This window comes from Oncorhynchus nerka, linkage group LG19 (assembly GCF_034236695.1).
Source record: "Oncorhynchus nerka isolate Pitt River linkage group LG19, Oner_Uvic_2.0, whole genome shotgun sequence".
In the NCBI taxonomy this organism is placed as follows: domain Eukaryota; kingdom Metazoa; phylum Chordata; class Actinopteri; order Salmoniformes; family Salmonidae; genus Oncorhynchus; species Oncorhynchus nerka.
Genome location: NC_088414.1, coordinates 1,536,699 through 1,555,639, shown reverse-complemented (window position 1 = coordinate 1,555,639; position 18,941 = coordinate 1,536,699). Strand labels below are relative to the sequence as shown.

Sequence of the window (18,941 nt, the reverse complement as noted above, 5' to 3'; positions counted from 1 at the left end):
ATAAAATAATAAGAGTTTAATGGAAGACATAGGCCTTAGATATTATGACCTTATGGTAGGCAGGTCAACAGTTGTCCCACTGTCTATCTCATACCTTTTGGGGTGCCAGTGAGGAGAGTGAATTGCCTTGTGTGTATGTGCGTGTGCATGTCCTTATATTTGCCCTAAGAGAAGAAAGAGAGATGGGGAGAGAGAGAGAGAGGCCCTTGAATGAATGGGAGGCCCTTGAAATAAATGAATTAATGGATGTAGTGGTAGTGTCTGGACACTTCCTCCACAGCTCCCCCATTCACTCCCCCATGCACACAAGAGAGAGACACTACACCAGACTTTCCAGAGGGAAGGGAGAAGGAGAGAGGGGGAGGGAGAAAGGGATGGGGTCGAGCAAGGGTCCCTTGGGGGAAAGAGTGATTCACAACAGCATGTGGGGAAGGAAATGACTCATGTGAGCTTAGTACACTACACACAACCTCCCAGAGAGAGGCTGAGACTATGTAAGAGCGTGTGTGTCTATATGTGCGTGTCAAATCAAATTTTATTGTTTGTGTCCACATATTTTGCAGATGTCATCACAGGTGCAGCGAAATGCTTATGTCGCTAGCTCCAACACTAATACCTAACAATACAACACAATAAACACAAATCCCCAAGATTAATGAAAATAAGAAATGCCAGAGTCCGGAACATAAACATAAACATAAATGGGGAGGGGTGGTAGGGTTGGAGGGTAACAAAAGAAAATATATTTGGAAAAAAAATACAATAAATAAATAAATATATATTTGCAAAAAAATATATGGGGGATTGGAAGTGATGCAGACAATTAGATTGATGGAAGTTAAAATCTATCTGCAATATTATTTTAACTTAACCTTTATTTAACTAGTCAAGTCAGTTTAAGAACAAATTCTTATTTACAATGACAGCCTACCCCAGCCAAACCTGGACGACGCTGGGCCAATTGTGGGCCGCCCTATGGGACTCCCAATCACGGCCGGATGTGATACAGCCTAGAATCGAACCAGGGACTGTAGTGCCTTAGACCGCTGCGTCACTGGAATGTCTTGAGTCTATAAGTATTCAAACCCTTTGTTATGGCAACCTAAATAAAATGTGCTTAACAAGTCACATAAGTTATATGGACTCACTCTGTGTGCAATAGTCTAACGTGATTTTTGAATGACTACCTCATCTCTGTACCCCACACATAAAATGAGTTGTAAGGTCCCTCTGTCGAGCAGGGGATTTCAAACACAGATTAAACCACAAAGACCAGCGAGGTTTTCCAATGCAAAGAAAGGCACCTATTGCTAGATGGGTCAACAACAACAAAAAAGAAGACATTGAATATCTCTTAGATCATGGTGAAGTTATTAATTACACTTAGGATGTTGTATCAATACACCCAGTCACAACAAAGACATGGCCGTCCTTCCTAACCCAGTTGCCGGAGAGGAAGGAAACCGCTCAGGGATTTCACCATGAGGTCAATGGCGATTTTAAAACGGTTACAGAGTTGAGCCTCCTGAGTGGCGCCACTACGGCCTGGGGTTTCGATCCTGTTACTGGGAGCCCCATAGGACAACGGACAGGGGAGGGGTTAGGGGAGAGTTTGGCCAAGGGGCTTTCCTTGGCTCATTGCGCTCTAGTGACTCCTTGTGGCAGGCTGGGTGCCTGCAAGCTGACCTTGGGTGTCAGTTGAATGTGTTTCCTTTGACACATTGAGGAGGCTGGCTTCTGGGTTAAGTGAGCAGTGTGTTAAGAAGTAGCACAACTCATTGGGGAGTTGCAGCGATGAGACCAAGATTGTAAAAAAAAATGTGCACAATAAAACACGCCATTTTTTTCACAGAGTTTAACGGCTGTGATAGGAGAAAACTAAGGATGCATCAGCAACATAGTAGTTACAACACAATACTAACCTAATTTACAGAGTGAAAAGGAACCTTGTACAGAATATAAATATTCCAAAACATCCTGTTTGCCAAAATGCACCAAAGTAATGCTGCAAAAACTGACGCCATACACATGGTCTGTGTTTGTGAGTGTCACGTTCTGACCTTTATTTCCTTTCTTTTGTATTTATTTAGTATGGTCAGGGCGTGAGTTGGGTGGGCAGTCTATGTTTGTTTTTCTAGGTTTTGGGAATTTCTATGTTTCGGCCTAGTATGGTTCTCAATCAGAGGCAGGTGTCATTAGTTGTCTCTGATTGAGAATCATACTTAGGTAGCCTGGGTTTCACTGTGTGTTTGTGGGTGATTGTTCCTGTCTCTGTGTTACTTTGCACCAGTATTAGGCTGTTTCGGTTTTCGTGGTACGTTTATTGTTTTTGTATTTGATTCGTGTTCACTTTGTTTCATTAAACATGGATCGCAATAGCCACGCCGCATTTTGGTCTGACTCTCCTTCACATACAGAAAACCGTTACAGTGAGGCTGGTTGGACGTACTGCCAAATTCTCTAAAATGACCAAGGCGGCTTATGGTAGGGAAATTAACATTCAATTCTTGCAACAGGTCTGGTGGACATTCCTGCATTCAACATGCCAATTGCACCCTCCCTCAAAACTTGAGACATCTGTGGCATTGTGTTGTGTGACAAAACTGCACATTTTAGAGTGGCCTTTTATTGTACCCAGCACAAGGTGCACCTGTGTAATGATCATGCTGTTTAATCAACTTCTTGATATGCCATGCCTGAAATGCTCACTAACAGGGATGTAAACAAATGTGGGCACAACATTTCAAAGAAATAAGCTTTTTGTGCTCATGACATTTTCTGGAATCGTTTATTTCAGCTAATGAAACATGGGACCAACACTTTACATTGCATTTATATTTTTGTGTATTTGATAATAGTTGTTTAGCAATCCTCAACAATCAATTTGATAGAGCTTGAAACATTTTGAAAAGATTGTTGCAAATGTTGCACAATCCAGGTGTGGAAAGCTCTTAGAGACTTACCCAGAAAGACTCACAGCTGTAATCGCTCTTAGAGACTTACCCAGAAAGACTCACAGCTGTAATCGCTCTTAGAGACTTACCCAGAAAGACACACAGCTGTAATCGCTCTTAGAGACTTACCCAGAAAGACACACAGCTGTAATCGCTCTTAGAGACTTACCCAGAAAGACTCACAGCTGTAATCGCTCTTAGAGACTTACCCAGAAAGACTCACAGCTGTAATCGCTCTTAGAGACTTACCCAGAAAGACTCACAGCTGTAATCACTGCCAAAAGTGATTATACAAAGTATTGACTCAGGGGTGTGAATACTTATGTAAATGAGATATTTTTATAATTCATTTAATTCATTTTCAATAAATGTGCAAAAATGTCTAAAAACATGATTTCACTGCCATCATGGCCTTTTTTGTGATATTTTTTTCATCCATTTTGAATTCAGGCTGTAACAACAGAATGTGGAATAAGTCAAGGGTTAATTAAGGTTTTGAATACCTTCTGAAGAAATAGTATATAATGGTGTGAATAGACAGTATGGATAGTTTATTAATCCTGTGCATGCCAGTCTCTTTTGGGTAACAGTTGAGGATAGACTGACTGTGTCACTTCTTCCTATTTATAAGAAATATGAATGTGTTGAAAATTCCAAATTGTTTTCATAGTCAACTTACACACAGCTCTGACACACACATACCTACCCCACCAGACATGCCACCAGGGGTCTTTTCATAGTCAACTTACACACAGCTCTGACACACACATACCTACCCCACCAGACATGCCACCAGGGGTCTTTTCATAGTCAACTTACACACAGCTCTGACACACACACTTACCCCACCAGACATGCCACCAGGGGTCTTTTCACAGTCCCCAAATTCAGAACTAATTCAACGAAGCGTACAGTATTATATAGAGCCCTTACTGCATGAAACCTCCATCTCATAAACAAGCTTTTCGCTACACTCGCACTAACATCTGCTAACCATGTGTATGTGACAAATACAATTTGATTAGATTTGATTTGATTTCATATTGCTCAAATAAAACAGCAAACCTGCTTTCAAAAAGCAGATAAACACCTCGCGGCACAACGCCTCTCCCCTATTGGACCTAGATGGTTTGTGTGTATGCATTGATATGTAGGCTACGTGTGCCTTTTAAAAGAAAAACATATGTAGTGCTGTCCTTGAGCTGTTCTTGTCTATTAATGTTCTGTGTTATGTCATGTTTTGTGTGGACCCCAAGAAGAGTAGCTGCTGCTTTTGCAACAGCTACTGGGGATAGTAATCAAATACCAAATACCAAAATGAATAGAAGGGTGTGTACAGCGGTATAGGATGAGCCTCGACTAGAATGCAGTATATAAATATAAAGTGGGAAAAACAGTATGTAAACATTATGAAAGTGACCAGTGTGTGAGCATGGAAGAGAGAGTGCAGTGTGCGTGAGAGCATGTGAGTAGTAAGAGACAAAATACGTAAGCATACAAATAGTATGTGTGAAACAGTGGTCGAGTTAGACAAAAAGGTCAAATAACACAGGCATACAAATGCAAAAGAGGGAGAGAAAGAAAAGAGTGGAATGTGTACATTCACAAATCCATTAAAAAAAGACTGCAGAGCTGTAGAACTGAGAAGACATAAGAGACGTGCATATAAACAACACAACACATACACACACACTGACAAACGAACATATTCAGCCTCTTCACAGGAAAGTAAGAGGGAGACAAAGAAGAGACAGATAGGGAATGATAGTAAGATTGGATTCAGTAAAGGATTCAGTCTGAGGCAGGGCCTTCCACTTCTTCTCCCCCTCTCCCTGCAGCCCTCTTCCCCCTCCCTTTCCTTTCTCCTCCCCTTGGCTCTGGGAAACTGAGTCAGAACAACCGACGGAGAAAAAAGAAAAGGAGAGGGAACAACACACACAGACTGACAGAAAGAGAGAGTACCGACAGAAAGATGGAGAGAAAGAGAGACCAACACACACAGACTGACAGAAAGAGAGAGTACCGACAGAAAGATGGAGAGAAAGAGTGACCAACACACACAGACTGACAGAAAGAGAGAGTACCGACAGAAAGATGGAGAGAAAGAGAGACCAACACACACAGACTGACAGCGAGACAGAGTACCGACAGAAAGATGGAGAGAAAGAAAGAGCAGGACAGAGAGAAAGAAACAGAAAGAGAGAGTACCGACAGAAAGAGGGAGCGAGAGAGGGAGGCCCCCTAAGCACAGCTGCAGCATCATTTCTTGGCTCAGCCTGTCATTCGGGGGGAGGAACAGGACATAGCTGTACCTCCTTCCCTACTTTCCTCCCATTCCTTTTCTTCCACAGTCTCAAAATCAAACTCCCCTCTCTCCTCCACTCTACCCCACACACCCTTGACTCTTTTGGTCAGGTTTCCTGGCTCCCGAGTGGCGCAGTGGTCTAAGGCACTGCATCTCAGTGCTAGAGGCATCACTACAGACCCTGGTTTGATTCCAGGCTGTATCACAACCGGCCGTGATTGGGAGTCCCATAGGGCGGCACACAATTGGCCAAGCGTCATCCGGGTTAGGGTTTGGCCGGGGTAGGCGTCATTGTAAATAAGAATTTGTTCTTAACTGACTTCCCTAATTAAATAAAGGTTAAAGGTTAAATAAAAAGGCTGGATATAAGGTATTGTGTGTGTGTCTTGTCGGTAGCATACAGAAATCAGTCAATACCTTTCTTGCACTAACACTTGCCTTTTCATACGAGCACTGACTTTTGCTGGTAGCTGCTTTATTGAAGAAAGTTTGACTCACTATGACTGTGAGATGTGGTTGTTGTAGCTAGCTACCTTAAAGCCCTCATGCAGTCTTTGTAATACATTGTTTTAATCATCACCGTGTGTTTATTTAATTAAAATAATTTACTAAACAAATGTGAAGACATTTACATACACAGCCCTGATTGGCTGATATAATGGTCTAGAGCAGGGATGGGCAACTTTGATGAGGGTTGAGGCCAACTCATCATGAGGGACCGCAGTGGCTTGTGGGTCTGAACACACACATCCATACCCTCCACCTTGCGAGCAAAACATTTTTGCAACCCCCCTCGTGACAGCGAGGAGAAGAAAAAAACGTTTCAAATAATTTCCTGAAGTTCTACACATTTTTCCATGGGGCAGAGAGAAGATTGTGCAATTTTATACATTATTTCATGCAATTCTACTCATTTTGCCTTAGGGTGGAGGCAAATGTTTGCAGTTTTTAATATGACAACGGATGATCAATGGGCCCCACCCTGGTCCGTAATTCGATTATCCTTACTACAAGTTTAGATAGCTGGCCGCTGGACTAACTTAACAAAAAATACATAAAAATAGCTGACATAGGCTAATTGTGTGACTGCTGACGCACGACAATTTCAAAATGGCACCTTGGGCATTCTATTATTTTAACTCTCAACAGCAAATTGAGTACCCTTTTCATTTTTTTAATCAGTCCCGCGGGCCTACAAAAGTTGGGCGCAGGCCGCCAGTTACCCATCACTGGTCTAGCCTCTTGCTCCTACCTGACACGCAGGCGTCCCATCTAGACATCTGGAAATGCAAATGCGCTACGCTAAATGCTAATAGTACTAGTTAAAACTCAAACGTTCATTAAAATACACATGCAGGGTAGTGAATTAAAGCTACACTCGTTGTGAATCCAGTCAGATTTTTAAAATGCTTTTCGGCGAAAGCATGAGAAGCTATTATCTGATAGCATGTAACACCCCAAAAGACCCGCAAGGGACGTAAACAAAAATAATTAGCATAGTCGGCGCTACACAAAACGCACAAATAAAATATAAAACATTCATTACCTTTGACCATCTTCTTTGTTGGCACTCCTAGATGTCCCATAAACATCACTATTGGGTCTTTTTTTTCCCGACTAAATTGGTCCATATATAGCCTAGATATCGATCTATGAAGACTGTGATCAAGGAAAAAAATAGCGTTTTATAACGTAACGTCATTTTTTTTAATTAAAAAAGTCGACTATAAACTTTCACAAAACACTTCGAAATACTTTTGTAATGCAACTTTAGGTATTAGTAAACGTTAATAAGCGATCAAATTGATCACGAGGCGATGTATATTCTATAGTTGTACGTCTGGAAATAATGTCCGGGTAAATCTCAACCAAAATATCCGGTCGGAGACCGGAAGAACTGCGCTGCCTTGCGTCTGTTTGACCAAGAAACAAATAGTAGGCAAATGACAAGACTGTTGACATCGTGTGGAAGCTGAAGGTATTGCAACCTCGGCCCCAATTAAATGTGGTTCACCTTTATCAATGGGTTGAAGTGGCGCATGGATATATTTTTCCATTTTCAGTGATCAGATTTTCCTGCACTTTTCGATGAAACGCACGTTCTGTTATAGTCACAGCCGTGATTTAACCAGTTTTATAAACGTCTGAGTGTTTTCTATCCACACATACTAATCATATGCATATACTATATTCCTGGCATGAGTAGCAGGGTGCTGAAATGTTGCGCGATTTTTAACAGAATGTTCGAAAAAGTAGTGGGTAGGAGTAACAGGCTAGAGCCTAGATGAACAGTCATTGGTCGATTATAATCAGAACACATGAAGTTCCATCCCACCTGAACAGGCTAAATTCCATGCATTTCTTTTCAAACACAAAAAGGGCTTTACCCTTTTCACAATTTCAGAATGTTATTTCAACCTCAGTGTGTAAATATCATAAAGAAAGAAAATCACTGCACTGCCCCTTTAAGATGAATACATTGTCAGTTGTGTGTCTACTAAAAGGCAAAACAGATCTAAATGTAAATATACACAGTGTACAGAACATTAGAAACGTGACATAACCTGACCAGGTGAATCCAATGATCCATTGTTGATGTCACCTGTTAAATCCACTCCAAAATCAGACAGAACCAGCCTCTGGAGAGCCCTGCAGGTGCGAGCAGTGCAGTTGCCGTACCAGGCAGTGATACAGCCCAACAGGATGCTCTCAATTGTGCATCTGTAAAAGTTTGTGGGAGTGATAAGGGCCAAACCGAATTTCGACAGCCTGCTGAGACGCTGTTGCGCCTTCTTCACCACACTGTCTGTGTGGGTGGACCATTTCAGATCATCTGTGATGTGTACGCTGAGGAACTTGAATCTGCGGTCCCCTCAATGTGGATAAGGTGGTGCTCTCTCTGCTGTTTCCTGAAGTCCACGATCAGCTCCTTCATTTTGTTGAAGTTGAGGGAGAAGGTATTTTCCTGGCACCTCTCCGCCAGGGCCCTCACTTCCTCCCTGTAGGCTGTCTCATCATTGTTGGTAATCAGGCCTACAACTGTTGTGTTTTCTGCAAACTTGATAATTGTGTTTTCTGCAAACTTGATAATTGAGTTGGAGGCATGGGTGGCCACGCAGTCATGGGTGAACAGGAAGTACAGGAGGGGGCTGAACACACATCCCTGTGGGGCCCTTGTGTTAAGGATCAGTGAAGTAGAGGTGTTATTTTCTACCTTCACCATCTGAGGGCGGCCCGACAGGAAGTTCAGGACCCAGTTGCTGAGGGCGGGGTTTAGACCCAGGGCCCAAAGCTTAATGATGAACATGGAGGGTACAGAGGGTATGCTGCCGAAAGGCTGAGCTATATTCAATGAACAGCATTCTTACATAGGTATTCCACTTGTCCAGGTGGAATAGGGCTGTGTGCAGTGCGATGGCGATTGTATTGTCTGTGGATCTATTGGGGCGGTATGCAAATTGGAGTGGGTCTAGGGTGTCAGGTAAGGCAGAGGTGATATGCTCCTTAACTAGCCTCTCACAGCACTTCATGATGGCAGAAGGTAGTGCTACGGGCAATATTCATTTAGTTCAGGTAACTTTGCTTTCTTGGGTTCAGGAACAATGGTGGACATCTTGAAGAAAGTAGGGACAGCAGACTGGGATAGGGAGAGATTGAATATGTCCGTGAACAGTCCAGCCAGCTGGTCTGTGCATGCTCTGAGGAGGCGGCTAGGGATGCCATCTGAGCTGGCAGCCTTGTGAGGGTTAACACGTTTAAATGTCTTACTCACATCGGCCACAGAAAACGAGAGACCACAGTCCTTGGTAGCGGGCCATGTCAGGGGCACTGTGTTATCCTCAAAGCGGGCGAAGGTGGTGTTTAGCTTGTCCGGGTGCAGGATGTTGGTGTCCGCGACGTGTCTGGTTTATCTTTTATAATCCATGATGGTCTGTAGGCCCTGCCACATACGTCTCGTGCCTGAGCCGTTGAATTGCGACTCCACTTTGTCTCTATACTGACGTTTTTCCTGTTTGATTTGATCATTAAACTGCACTTTGTATTCAACCATATTCCCAGTCACCTTGCCATGGTTAAATGCTGTGATTTGCGCTTTTCAGTTTTGCGCGAATGCTGCCATCTATCCACGTTTTCTGATTAGGGTTTAATAGTCACAGTCACATTTCAATTGGTCAGACCAGCGTTGTAATGGAGTCATGATCTGATTTGCCGAATGGAGGGCGTGGGAGGGCTTTTTAGGTATCCCGGAAGTTGGGGGTAACAGTGGTCCAGTGTTTTAGCAGTGAGAGTACTACAGTAAATGTGTTGATAGAACATCAGTAGCATTTTCCTCATATTTGTAGAATTTCCAGTGTAGTTCCTTGAGAGCCGTCATGGTATCGGCTTGAGGGGGAATATGACTAATAAAGATAATTATCTTGGGAGATAATATGTATGGCATTGTGAGGTATTCTAGGTCGGGTGAACAAAAGGTCTTGAGTTTCTGTACGTTATCACAATCACACCAATGATTAATCATGAAAAATACACCCCTACCTTTCTTCTTCCCGGAGAGTTCTTTATTCCTGTCTGCGCATTGTACTGTGAACCCAGCTGGCTGTATGGATGGGGACAGTATATCCCAAAATAGCCATGATTCCGTGAAACAGAGTATGTTACAGATGTCTCTCTGGAAGGAGATTCTCGCATGGAGCTCGTCCACTTTATTGTCCAGAGACTGAACATTAGCGAGTAATATACTCGGAAGCGATGGATGGTGTGCATGCATCCTGAGTCGTACTAGAAGTCCACTCCGAATACCTCTTCTCCGCCAGCGGCATCTTGGAGCAGCCAAGATGGACAAGACAAAAGATTGAAGTGCTTTTGAACGGGGTATGGATGTTAGGGTTTGGCCGGGATAGGCTAAACAAGAATTTGTTCTTAACTGACTTGTTTAATAAAAGTTAAGTAAATATATATATAAAACTTTAATATAAATGAAAGAATAATACTAATCATTATAATAATAATAAAGTCTACTACTCTGGAGTCATGAAAAAACATTTAAAAAATGTATGTTAAATGGCGGATAGTGGATCGGCTCTCGGAACAACTGTATGCGGGTGGGTCAGGTTCCAGAGAATAACCTGTCCTGATCGGGTGGGGCTCAGTATTGATGTGGCCGGCATGGGGTTGGTGCAGCTCCAGAAAACTTAGCCATGCAGGACAAACACACACATGAAACAGTGCCGGCCTCACCTGCCAAACACCTTAAAAATGATGGCCAACTGATCATCTACCCTGAGAGCTCTGATCTTGCAGAGACAGCAGAAGAAGACAGCAAGTGCAGCTTTGTGACGTGATAAAACAGGTTTCTTTCGGGATCAAAAAGGGGCTTAGGTGGTGGGTATGGCAGGGGGCGTGTTAATGGGTTTGGTTCGGCCTGTCGGTGCGGTTGAATTGAGTTTCCCGTCTTGGCGGTATAGAGACATTTTTGCATTTTTAAGCCAATTTCCTGCAATTCTACATTTTTTTTTTGGAGTTTTAAAGCTAATTTCCTGCAATTCTATGCATTTTTTTATGGCTAATGCTGTGTTATTTTGCTTAAACATAACAAAATCAATACTGCTAAATTATATATATATATGTTTTGACTGTCTAGCTTTTATTTATATGAACAGCGAGACGTGAAATGTTAAATGCTATACAAAGTCTAAAATCAGGCTTCTCTGCATCCTTCTCTGCTTTCTGCATAATCAATCATTTACGTTGAGTGTGTGTGTGCTGTTGTTGCTTATCGTAGACCTATTTACTTACACAAAGTCGGCATGAATTCAAAGCGCTGCATTTGACGGGTTCCCGTTCTATTGTAAACAGCAAGTAGGCCTAGATCAGAGCAAAAAAACATGGCTATAGCCTACCCTCCCAAAGAATCCCTTGAACACATCACAACTGGTGAGAGGATATGCCAAGAAAGAAAGATGAGGGTAAATTAGCTGAGATGCAAAAATATAAAATATGCACGAGCGACATATCACCTCTCTGGCTTCATTCATACATTAGACCAGTCATCACAACGCTAGCAACCTGCCATATTTACTCAACATAAAATCCCCAATAGAAAGCAGGGCCATTTGACCCCGCAACATTTTCTAGGCAAAATGTATATGTTTTTATATTTCGTTATTTACTGTCGAAACACCAGCCAATCAGCTCCAACAGATTTTAATTTTGAAAATCTGTTCCAAAGTACAGTGCAATCAGAAAGTATTCAGACCCCCTGACTTTTTCCACTTTGTTACCTTACAGGCTTATTCTGAAATTGATTGAATACAAATGATTCCCTCATCAATCTACACACAATACCCCATAACGTCAAAGCAAAAACAGATTTTTAGAAATGTTTGTACATTTATACAAAATAAGAAACAGAAATACCTTATGCTATGAGACTCGAAATTGAGTTCAGGTGCATCCTGTTTCCATTGGATTTATAAAAGGCACACACCTGCCTATATAAGGTCCCACAGTTGACAGCATGTCAGCAAAAACCAAGCCACAAGGTCAAAGAAATTGTCCGTAGAGCTCCGAAAGGACGTTTTGAGGCAGAGATCTGGGGGGGGTACCAAAAAATATCTGCAGACTGAAGGTCTCCAGGAACACAGTGGCCTCCATCATTCTTAAATGGAGGAAGTTTGGAACTACTAAGACTCTTCCTAGAATTGGCCGCCCGGCCAAACTGAGCAATCGGGGAAAAGGGCCTTGGCCAGGGAGGTGACCAAGAACCTGATGATCACTCTGACAGAGCTCCAGAGTTTCTCTGTGGAGATGGGAGAACCTTCCAGAAGGACAACCATCTCTGCATCACTCCACCAATCAGGCCTTTATAGTAGAGTGGCCAGACGGAAGCCACTCCTCAGTAAAAGGCACATGACAGCCCACTTGGAGTTTGCTGAAAGGCACCTAAAGGACCCTAATCCCTACGGTGAAGCATGATGGTGGCATCATCATGCTGTGGGGATGTTTTTCAGCGGCAGGGACTGGGAGACTAGTCAGGATCGAGGGAAAGATGAACGGAGCAAAGTATAGAGAGATCCTTGATGAAAACCTGCACCAGAGTGCTCAGGAACACTAAGCACACAGCCAAGACAACGCAGGAGTGGATTCGGGACAAGTCTCTGAATGTCCTTGAGTGGCCCAGCCAGAGCCTAGGCTTGAACCCGATCGAACATCTCTGGAGAAACCTGAAAATAGTTGTGCAGCAACACTCCCAATCCAACCTGACAGAGCTTGAGAGGATCTGCAGAGGAGAATGAGAGAAACTCTCCAAATACAGGTGTGCCAAGCTTGTAGAGTCATACCCAAGAAGACTAGAGGCTGTAATCGCTGCTAAAGGGGTTCAACGAAGTACTCAGTAAAGGGTCTGAATACTTATGTAAATGTGTTATTTTAGGGGTTTTAGGGGGGGGTTGCAAAAAACTAGAAAAACCTGTTTTTGCTTTGTCATCGTAGGGTGTTGTGTGTAGATTTGAGGGAAACATATATTTAATCAATTTTGAAATAATGTTGTAAAGTAAAAAATGTGGAAAAAGTCAAGAGGTCTGAATACTTTCCAAATGCATTGTATTTCCATGCATAACATATGATCACATACAAAATGTAAGCAAGGTTTTAAAATATTTAACTAAAACATAATAATTTAGCTGTCTGGGCTTCTTGAGGTCATTTTGCAGTTTACAAATGATTTGTAATTATGTTCCATCCCTCTGACCACTCACTCAAGAAAAACATATATTTGATGATTCCTGCCTTATGCTTTTTGCATGATTTTCTTAGGCTACAGTAATTGCAGGCTACACACGACCGCTCGATGCAACCTCCATCTCACATTAAAATCTCTGACAGAGGCTCAAATATAAACTGTTGCTAATCACAAAACGGCTAATACACAGTGTCCACAACATTGTTTCACGACACTACGCTTACAAAAGTGGGGGCATGGCAGTGTTTTCCACCAGCGCCGCCATACGGCCGATTACAGACACTTTTTCAGCCGGTTACTTTTTCCACTTAAATGAACTAGGCTACTTTTCAATTCGCTAGTCAGAAAAAAGGTCTGCAGAGCCCTCTCCGGCTAGACTGAACGACATGCATCTTCTAGCAATCTATTGATAGGATTGGAGTCTGTCAGTCACAAAGTGAGCGATGACAGGGAAACGCTGCTGGTTTGACAGTCTACTGTATTGTCCCGCCTCTCGGTGTTTGCGGTCAAATTTCAGTTACACTGAGGGAGGGAGCATGAATTTCCACATCCCATACATATAATGTGGTAACGATGAGTCAAAATCCACTTAGAAAATAAATGAATGTGCCAGAAAACAATAGGCTATCGGGTTAATGGCTCGGGGTCAGTAAAAACATGTGTCAGTTGGGCCAGCGGTCACTTTTTCTTTCCAGTTCAACATTTACCTGCTTGGTCGCAGTCTACAACTGAAAACCACCAAAGACTACACTCGTATGTCATATGATTTGTTCTTGAGCAATATGATTGGCCGTTCATTTAACACACGCTCCCGCAAGTCATAACTTCTCGAGCAGTACATGAGTTGATGCCTTCGCACAGCACACGCAAGTTGTTCAGAGCAAAAAGAAGTGCCCATCAATCTACTCGCTGAGCCTATTTATTTTAGGGAAAGTCATTTCCAAAAGTAAACGTTCAATAGTTAACAGACTAGCAATATATTGGCTACTGTTGATAATCTACAAAAAGACACCTAGAGTTCATCTTGGCTAGCCTACTGTAGCCATGTTGATATCTATTTTGGAATGCCTGTCTTAAAGGGTCAGCGTCCCATTTTCAAATCTTCTGACAATGACATACTTTAGAAACAATGCAATTCTAAAGAATAGAGTAATGTCTTGCTTTGCTAAATTATATTACACTGATTTTTTTATACATATTATAATAACCAAAAGTAGCCTATTAATAGCTAAATACATAGAGAAAGCATGCCAACATATGACCCCAATGCATTTAAGAACTACACAATGTCCGTGCCAGTAGAAAATCTGTTCAGATTTTTGGCCAACTAGCCCAAGCGGGCTGATGTGTGCAAGCTTGACTAGATTTATAAAAAGGTGTTGAACTGATTGGATAAAGTTGATCTCATATATCCTTACCATTCATAAATCATACAACGTAATTATATGTCCGTGGCATCGCATCCGGACAAGTAAACTAAAGAGCTCGTTTTTATTTTCGACATGATGTACATAAGGAACTTGCCAGACGGTGACACATTAAAGTGAGTGACTCGTCAGTAGCAAATTGCATCGTTAAGAGCTGTTCATTTAGCTCCCTATTATGCTTACGGGTAGGCTTTTTAGCCATTATCTGCAGATAATATTATGAAAACATTCTATGAAGATGGTCAATCCACCTCACTGCGGGAACAATAGTTAAGCAAGTGGACAGACAGCCTCACTTCGGTTCAAAATATGATAAAAGAAAACAGATTGAATTGTTTTAGAAGCTAATCATATTTACATGGCATCATTAAAGATATTGATATATGTCTACTGATTTAATCAAAGTGTTGACAATGTAGTAATCAACTGCTGCTTTCTGTGTAGTAAAGCCCATGTTTAACACCTGCTTCGGCCTTCAATCCTACCTGTGTCGCAGAAAGCTGAGAAAATGCCTCTTAAATAATCTTGTAACAACAGCGGATGAAACTAACACTGTAAAAGTGTGAATACGTGATCAGTTTCATGTCCTGATAGTTGCTAGTTGAAAATACATTCCAGCATTGGAGTCTACCAGAGGCCACCAAAATAGAGCTTATTCGCCGGGGGGACCTCCCTAGCCCGGGGGAGCCGGTCTAGCTACTTTTTCTATTTGGCTGGCTACTCCATGGACTTGTGGAAAACACTGGCATGGTGGCCTACTGGTCAGATTTACGGGCAATTGCTCCACTGCGCTGTCCATTGTGCTGATTCTGCGCTAGCCTAGGCCTGTTTGTTTAGCACAGAATCTGATATTCCCTGTGACAGTCACCACAATAAGGGGGTTATCATGGAGTAAAAATTATATCCTGGTGCCCGCCGCCTCCTTCAAATACACAGCTATCTCTGGAGTTGCAGCAGCCTTGTTTTCTGGGAAGACTGCTGCAACCAGGGCCTCTGCTTCCTTCACACACACACACAATACATATAGCAGAAACTCAGAGCGACTTACAATCACCGTATTTAACTAAAGGCAAAACGACCACATACCACAACAAAATCTTCAACACACACAAACAATTTAAATTCATATTTTATTATTGTGGATAGGATAAACCCTGTGTGTGTGTGTGTGTGTGTATTCTTTCTATGCTGAAGAGCTAGAAATAAGGCAAACTCCCTGTCTCAATGTACATTATCCAAGGAACCTGTGTGCTTCCCACTTATGCAAAAAACACTGAAGACGAAGGTAGTCTTTATATTATTTTTCTTTCTCTGTGTGTGCATGGGTGTGTGTGTGTCTGTGTCCGTGTGTGTGTGTACTTACCTGGTTGAGAGTACCAGGCACAATAGGCCTTGTCGCCCAAGCGAGAGAGCTGGTCTGCAGGAGGGGTCTCATCTATCGACTGGTCCAGAGTCTCCAACAAAGCCAGCTCTATGGGTTGAAATGAGAACATAAACACATAAAACCCCAGAAGCTTCTCTATGGGTTGAAATGAGAACATAAACACATAAAACCCCAGAAGCTTCTCTATGGGTTGAAATGAGAACATAAACACATAAAACCCCAGAAGCTTCTCTATGGGTTGAAATGAGAACATAAACACATAAAACCCCAAAACAAACCCTCCTGACATTTAACTCTTTTTCTTTTGGTATGTTTGATTCTTATTAGCACTTCAGCAATTTTGCCAAGAAGGGTGGGCAATTATTATTGAGGTGACATGCAAAGTTAATGGAGACCTATCCAAAAAGACTTAAAGCTGTAATCGCTGCCTAAGGTGCTTTCACCATGTATTGACACCAGTCGTGGCCAAGAAATGTGAAAAGAACACAAAGGGTGTGAACACTTTTCCAAAACTCGAATGGTTGTTTGCTCACCAACAACAGCCAAAGGCATTGTGGCTTAATATGATCCCATTCTCCCCATTTCTCCCTCTGTCAACCTGATGATGGAAAGGACCCTTTATAGAGGGGGGCATTGCCCATCTTCACACTGATTGATAGACAGCTTCGCTATGGCTGCAGATGCCCTTCACCTCTCAAACAACTCAATAACTCACGAGAAGGCGGCACAATAGTAGTGTGTGTGTTCTTCCCCTTCACTCATTTGTTCAGCATCAGAATGAATCCTATGTAATCAGTGTACGCCTTCACACACACAGAGAGAAAAAGAGAGAGACAATGGCAAGTCAGTACTCTGGAGGACCTGAGAGATTGCAATGTTGCCACAGGTTTCCCGTACCATTTGTTTACTCGGTTGGGATAATAAAGACTTATCTACATGAACATAAACTGAGGCATGCTGATTATCTGGGTTGCGTTCTTTAGGGTATGCAAAGGAAGACATGGAAAACATTTTACAATGGAAAACTTAAAAGGGGGTGTCTTACTGGACAAGGCTAGGGAGTCCCTGTAGTGGGTGTCTCCAAGACCCTAGCAATAGACCTAAACCCTGGGGGCTATAGGGGTTAAGAATTGAGCCTATAGACACATCATAGGTGTGGAGTACCTGGGAACATTTTCACTTCCCGTAATCAGAAACCATGCTGATCTCCTTTTTGGGCACCATGAAGGTCTGATCGACAGAGATATGTGGTGTATCATCTTCGGGGGAGGAGCCTGAAGAGTAGATGTTGAGACTAGTCAAGTCTTGTCAAGGCATATCAGCTGTGTCCCAATAGCTAGAGTTTCCTTTGCCTTAACCACAGGGTCAGATTACCATATCCCCACTCCTAACTTTAACCGTTACGGGGTTTTAAAACGATCTGATCCTGTATCAACTTCTGCTCCTACTTCTAATGCTGCACTATGTTAGACTCGTGATTCCGAGAAAGATAATTAAATGCTGTCCGTGTCAGCCTAGAAAGAAAAAAAAGAAAGGAAATAATCATTGTGTCTGCATGATCCCTCTAAAATACAGTACCAGTCCAAAGTTTGGACACACATACTCATTACAGGGTTTTTCTTTAATTTTTTACTGTTTTCTACATTGTAGAACAATATTGAAGACATCAAAACTATGAAATAACACATATGGAATCATGTAGTAACCCAAAAAGTGTTAAACAAATCAAAATATATTTTATATTTGAGATTCTTCAAAGTAGCCACCCTTTGCCTTGATGAGAGCTTTGCACACTCTTGGCATTCTCTCAACCAGTTTCATGACTACCTGATGACCACCTGATCCGATGATCAGGTGACTACCTGGAATGCATTTCAGTTAACAGGTGTGGCTTGTTAAAAGTTAACTTGTGGCATTTCTTTCCTTCTTAGTGCATTTGAGCCAATCGGTTATGTTGTGACAAGGTAGGGGTGGTATACAGCCCTATTTGGTAGGCGGTATTTGCTCGCCCGAGGTAGAGTATCTCATGATAAGCTGTAGACCACACTATTTACCAAGATAGTTCTCATCTATAGTAATCATGGCTGTCTATTTACCATCACAAACTGATGTTGGCACTAAAACCGCACTCAACGAGCTGTATAAGGTCATAAGTAAACAGGAAAATGCTCATCCAGAGGTGGCGCTCCTGGTGGCCGGGAACTTTAATGCAGGGAAACTTAAATCCGTTTTACCTCATTGCTACCAACATGTTAAATGCGCAACCAGAGGAAAGAAAACTCGAGACCACCTTTACTCCACACACAGAGACACGTACAAAGCTCTCCCTCCATTTGGCAAATCTGACCATAATTATATCCTCCTGATTCCTGCTTACAAGCAAAAACTAAACCAGGAAGCACAAGTGACTCGCTCAATACAGAAGTGGTCAGATGATGCAGATGATAAGCTACAGGACTGTTTTGCTAGCAGGGACTGGAATATGTTCCGGGATTCTTCCGATGACATTGAGGAGTACACCACATCAGTCACTGGCTTCATTAATAAGTGCATCGAGGATGTCATCCCCACAGTGACCGTATGTACATACCCCAACCAGAAGCCATGGATTACAGGCAAAATCCGCACTGAGCTAAAAGGTAGAGCTGTCGCTTTCAAGGAGACTCTAACCTGGACGCTTATACGAAATCCCGCTATGCCCTCCGACGAACACACAAACAGGCAAAACATCAATACAGGACTGAGATTGAATCATACTACAGCGGCTCCGACTCTTGTCGGATGTGGTAAACTAGTACAGAGTACAGAGTACAAAGGGAAGCACAGCCGCGAGCTGCCCAGTGACACGAGCCTACCTATTACTTATACACTCGCTTCGAGGCAAGCAACACTGAAAAACACATGAGAGCATAATTTGTTCCGGACAACTGTGTGAACACACTCTCCGTAGCCGATGTGAGTAAGACCTTTAAAAAGGTCAACATTCACAAGGCCGCAGGGTCAGACGGATTACCAGGACGTGTACTCTGAGGATGCGCTGACCAACTGGCAAGTGTCTTCACTGACATTTTCAACCTGTCTGTCAACTGAGTCTGTAACACCAACATGTTTCAAGCACACCACCATAGTC

General features: G+C 42.5%; 1 long non-coding RNA gene across 1 annotated transcript in view; it reads right to left on the bottom strand.

The window, feature by feature from the left end:
* Positions 1-18,577, bottom strand: part of LOC115146974 (uncharacterized) — a 30,530-nt gene extending 11,953 nt beyond the window's left edge. Inside the window, exons 1-2 of the long non-coding RNA XR_003866242.2 lie at positions 18,402-18,577; positions 15,791-15,898 (exon numbers count right to left, since the gene is read on the bottom strand). This is a non-coding gene — a long non-coding RNA (uncharacterized LOC115146974). The remainder of the gene's footprint in view (positions 1-15,790; positions 15,899-18,401) is intronic.
* Between the last annotated feature and the right edge of the window lie 364 nt (positions 18,578-18,941).